Source organism: Argentina anserina, chromosome 3 (assembly GCF_933775445.1).
Source record: "Argentina anserina chromosome 3, drPotAnse1.1, whole genome shotgun sequence".
NCBI lineage: Eukaryota > Viridiplantae > Streptophyta > Magnoliopsida > Rosales > Rosaceae > Argentina > Argentina anserina.
Window position 1 is genome coordinate 30,073,823 of NC_065874.1, and position 4,963 is coordinate 30,078,785.

The window sequence follows — 4,963 nt, forward strand, 5'->3', positions numbered from 1 at the left end:
AAATGATATTTTCATTTAACTGTACAAAAAAAAATCTAGACCTAATGCTGAAGCTTTTCTCGCACACTTCAATCCTCCTCTTACCGTTCTCGATCAAAGATTTTACCCAGCTGAACTCGGCTCACACCAGCCACGCCGACAGTCGAGGACGAGGCAGCACACAGGGAGCGAACTTTTTGGCCCATACCAATCACAGCGTGCCACGTAATCTCGCCCAATTTTTGGGGCCGCACCGAGGAATTTCGATTATCCTAACTCACTTTCTCTCAACTCTCTCAATCCCCAAACCCGAAAACAAGTGCAGCATCAATCACCAAATTCTCTCAATCCCTCAAACCGAAAACAAGTGCAGCATCAATCACCAAATTTTGTCTCTCGTTTTCAGTCTCTGAGTTTCTAGGGCTTCATCCCTGAGATTTGATTTGGTTTGGTTTATTGTGTTTGAGTCACAGAAGCGAAAATGAGCCGCGGAGCTGTTACCGGAGGCAAGGGGAGGAAGGGAGCTTCCTTCGTGATTGACTGCGGGAAGCCGGTGGAGGATAAGATTATGGACATGACATCGCTGGAGAAGTTCCTCCAAGGTCGGAGCTCTCGGTGATTCTATTACCGTCTCTCGTGAGATGAACAAGATTACCGTCACTTCTCCAAGAGGTACAACTTTTGCTTATCGTCTGGGTTTTACCGATCTCGTAGTACGAGTCGAGTCGAGTCATGTTTTTGCATATGGTTTTGGTTTTGTGTATAATTACAGTTAGTTTTTTTTTTATCATTGTTACTATTGTAAAGCTATCGTTGTTTGCACAATCTTAAATACGGGATTCTAGTATTCTTGCGGCGATAGTTTAAAGCATGGTCTACATTTAGAACTCAACTAAAATAAGTTGGTCCATTGTAAATGTTCAATACTGGCGTTGCTTCACATGTTCCTTGTTCAGTTAAATTCTTTATCAACACAAAGTTCATACTTTGGATTATTTATTCGTAAACATCTGTTCTTAATGTATAAGGTTTACTCGATAATAGCTCAATATCTGGATTGGGTAGCTCACTATCTAGAACATATATCCTAGTATGTTATTATTGATCTGTTCTGATTCTCTCATTTATATAATTGTAGTATCATGACTGGACCTAAAATTGGGAGGTTTCTCTCGAATGACTCTAATAAGGTTGATGAACCATTCAAAGTTGAGGAAGCAGAGACTATTCAAGTTCCCCCTCCTCCAACAGAGAAGGTACTCTCTTGCATGTTAGGCTATATAATGTTGCGTGCTATCATATTAATTTTTTTTTATGCTTCTTAGTTCAGTTGATTGTGTTGGGTGGAAATGTATTTGTTTGTAGAGAAGCATTAGATCGTGGACTGTCTGTTGCTAGCCTGAGCAGGTGTACCCTTTTCTACTCCATTTGACTGCTAAAGAGTTATACACTACTATATATTGAAAAGTTTGAGCATGGAATGAGATCTGAATATTTTCTTAGCATAGAACTTTGACACTATTTAGTTGCTTTAATGTCGGCACTACTCAAAAACAATGGTTATTATATGGATATTCGGGTTATTATTTATACTTGAACGTCTACCTATCAGTTATTTATATAATTTATATGAGGTGTGAATGACATATAGGCATACTACACATTGTTCTTATCTAGAAAGAAAGTAATAAGAGTGCTTCATTTTAGTAGCAGAAATTATAACTGGCGCAAAACCATATTCTTCTTTGGAACTGCTGGTTCTGTTTGGTGCATTGATCAAAAATTCAAAATTTAAGATATTGTTTACTTCATTGGTTATTTTCATTATGTTCTCTCGAGCAGGTCCTGCTATCCCCATTTGGCTAATTAATTTGTTTGATTTGGCATACCATCTTACATCTAATATGTTATTATTTTGTTCCTCATATCTGGTAGGTCAAAATTATGAAACAGTAGTTTTGTTTGTTTGAGTGCTAGTATTTTGGTTATTGTTCTGATATATGTTTTTGTTTGGATAGTTTGTGCTGATTAGGTTCGCGGTGCTAAGGACAAGACCCTCAAGGTGAAGGGACCAGTGAGGATGCCTACAAAAGTTCTGCACATTACCACCAGGAAGTCTCACTGTCCAGAAGGTATAATTCAGTGTCAATTGAGATAAAGTTTAGTCTGTGGCCTTTTTTTTGTCATATTGAATTAGATAGTTGGTGCTTTATGAATGTGTAGCAAGTCTTTAGTCTTTTTAGGTTTTTCACTGATGAAGTAAAAAATTTGAAACTTTAGTTTATGTTGTTTAACTTGTGTTAGAGAGTCAGAAGTGTATTCTTTTTTTTAATATGGTGTCTTTTTTGCACTTGCTTAACATACATGAAGAGTCATTAAGTGTGATGTCTCTACACTTGCCTTTTGTTTCTCCTCAACAGTTTGTTTCTGATTTGTAGGTACCAACACATGGGATAGTTCATAGGTATGAGTTAAAGGCATCAGAAGTTGAGCAAAAGATGACATTGCTTGAGGTAGAATGATCATTTTAGGCTATAACTAACTGAATTACTTGTTACAGGAACTGTACGTCAATATGCCCTTACATGTGAGGTGAAAGTGACTGGCTGTGATGGACAAGAGGTAATTCGTGTTATGGTCCCTGATGATTTATGCCATGTATTTTATGATGCTGCAAATTATCCTTTTTATGCCCTCTTCCCTTAGACTCCTCAATTTCTTGCATGTGTTTGTAGGTTAAAGGTTGTCCCTGATGTGACAGAGGAAGTGAAAGACTTTGGTGAAGTTGTTGGCTCTTATAGCCAGTTGCAAAAACAACACAAATCGATGATGTAACTCCATGTACCCACCACCATCCGATTGAGCTATCCACATATACCTAAGAAAAATACTGTCAGATATCAGAATTAAAGTTGTTGATATTGAAATTCAAACCCTTGTATTGATTCCTGCTGCTTCGATCACGGATGAGATTCAAGATGCTATTGGATATTGTATTAGTTGACTAATGAAGGAGCTTAGAAACGCAGAGCTCATGCGAAAATCATAATTCTGGTTGTTTATATATGGAGTTTCGAAACAGAGTTTCAATCAAGCGAAATAAGGATTATGGTTATGGTTTTGGTTTTGTGGCATGTTTTGTAAATTATTGCAAATCTAGGTTATGTTAACTAGGTCTAAAATATATATTTTTAAATTAAAAATCAACCTAATAAATAGATTTGGGTGTAACTTGAAGTTGTGGGTTTAATATAAAACATGTACACATTTTTGGGTGTATATCTAAATACCCTTTCAATAACAATGTTAGCTTGAAGGTATTGTTGAATATTGTGTACACGGGGACTCATAATTGTAATCCCCTTCTTCTGGCCAGTAGACTTGTCCTCGGCAAAGACCTTAAGGATACCATTTTTATCAACATCAAAGCAAACAACAAATGGATAACCTGAGAGAGAGGGTATCTCTCTCCCCAGTTATTTGCCTCTCATTTTCTTCCCTGAAGTGAACCGGTGAGTGTCATCCTTCTAGTGTTTTAAGATCTTCCAAAAGGGTCAGGCCTTTTCATCTTTTGGAAGGGAGTCTTTTATCTTATCGTCTGGTAACAGATTTGATCTGTAATCGACAAATGGGATTGAATCTTGGCCCTGTGTTTTAGTGTCTCGACTCATTAGGAGGGTATCTCTCTCCCCAGTTATTTGCCTCTCATTTTCTTCCCTAGTGGTTGTTCAGTTTTTGTACCCGATCTGGTGGTTATTTATTGTGGAGCGCTGATCTCTTATTCTGGTTTATTCTCTCTTATCATGGATACAGTCTCCGCCGTATCAGAGGAGATTCCTTATGATGATGATGAGATACTTGAAGTCTTATCTGCTTCCTTCGAAGTCAAAGCGGACTTCACTGATTTTGAGCATGGTATTGATCTACTTGGAGTGTTGGTGGCTGATATAGAGCCCAACACAAATATGGTGAAGGCCACTCTTCAAGGCATGTGGCGCTCTCTGGGCCAAATCCGTATTGTGAGGGCAAAGGCTAATGCCTACATCATCTCAGTCGGATCTGAGAAACTTGCTCGCAAGCTGATGGATGGGAGCCCCTGGAATGTTAAGGGGTATTGCTTTTCGGTGAGGATGTGGCCAAACTACCACTCAATTGATGAGCTCGATGTTCACCATGCAGTGTACTGGATACAAGCACATGGAATTCCGAGGGAGCAGATTACTGTTACTAATGGTCGTCGATTAGGCAATATGATTGGGGTTGTTCTTGATGTTGATGACCCAGTGAAAACTGGTAACAAGCTTTTCTTACGTGTTAGAGTGGATTTCAATGCTCGCCGACCATTAGCAACTTCGGTGAATCTTCCTCGACCGGGGTCCGCCCCGTCAAAAATCAAACTGAGGTATGAGAACCTCAAAGTCTTCTGTTATAAGTGTGGGAGGTTGGGGCACATGAATGAAGATTGCAGGTACAAGATTAACCCCAAGCTAATTGAGTTAGGGGTGGTGTATGACCACAATTTGGTAGCTGAGGTCAACCAGAAGCCGGTCTATACACAGCAGAGGACTCCGGTGGAGTTCCCATATGCTCCTACTTCCGGCTTCTTTCGCCGGAGCAAGAAGCGGAGTTATGAAGTAGGGGAAATTTCAAATTCTAGAGAGGCTAACCATGTTGATGGTGACTTGTCTTTGGTCCCTCCTGATTTCAATGTTGATAAAGATGGAGCACTACTTAACCCAGAACTCTGTGGTGACATGTCAACATCTGTGGTTCGGATACCCTCACCTAAGTACACAACATGTATGGGAAACTGGTGGAACCCAGATTCACATGGTGCGATGTTTAGGAATGGGAGCCTAACACGTGCTGTAAATGGGTTGAGTCTAGAGAAAGATTGGGTTGACCCAAAGGTAATCCCTCCGTGGGCTTTTAAAAGAGGAGAGGAATTCTTTAAAGCGGATAGATATATCCCACATGTAACAAG

The 4,963-nt window shown here is 39.5% G+C and overlaps 1 long non-coding RNA gene across 2 annotated transcripts; it reads left to right on the plus strand.

The window, feature by feature from the left end:
* The first annotated feature begins 299 nt into the window (after positions 1-299).
* LOC126788666 (uncharacterized) lies at positions 300-3,055 on the plus strand. 2 transcript variants are annotated; one of them, XR_007671400.1, is made up of 7 exons: positions 300-651; positions 1,118-1,235; positions 1,345-1,386; positions 1,998-2,111; positions 2,418-2,443; positions 2,540-2,601; positions 2,715-3,055. It is a non-coding gene; the product is annotated as an uncharacterized LOC126788666 (long non-coding RNA). The 2 variants fall into 2 exon arrangements; XR_007671399.1 differs by lacking the exon at positions 2,418-2,443 and having other exon boundaries at positions 302-651.
* Positions 3,056-4,963: the final 1,908 nt, after the last annotated feature.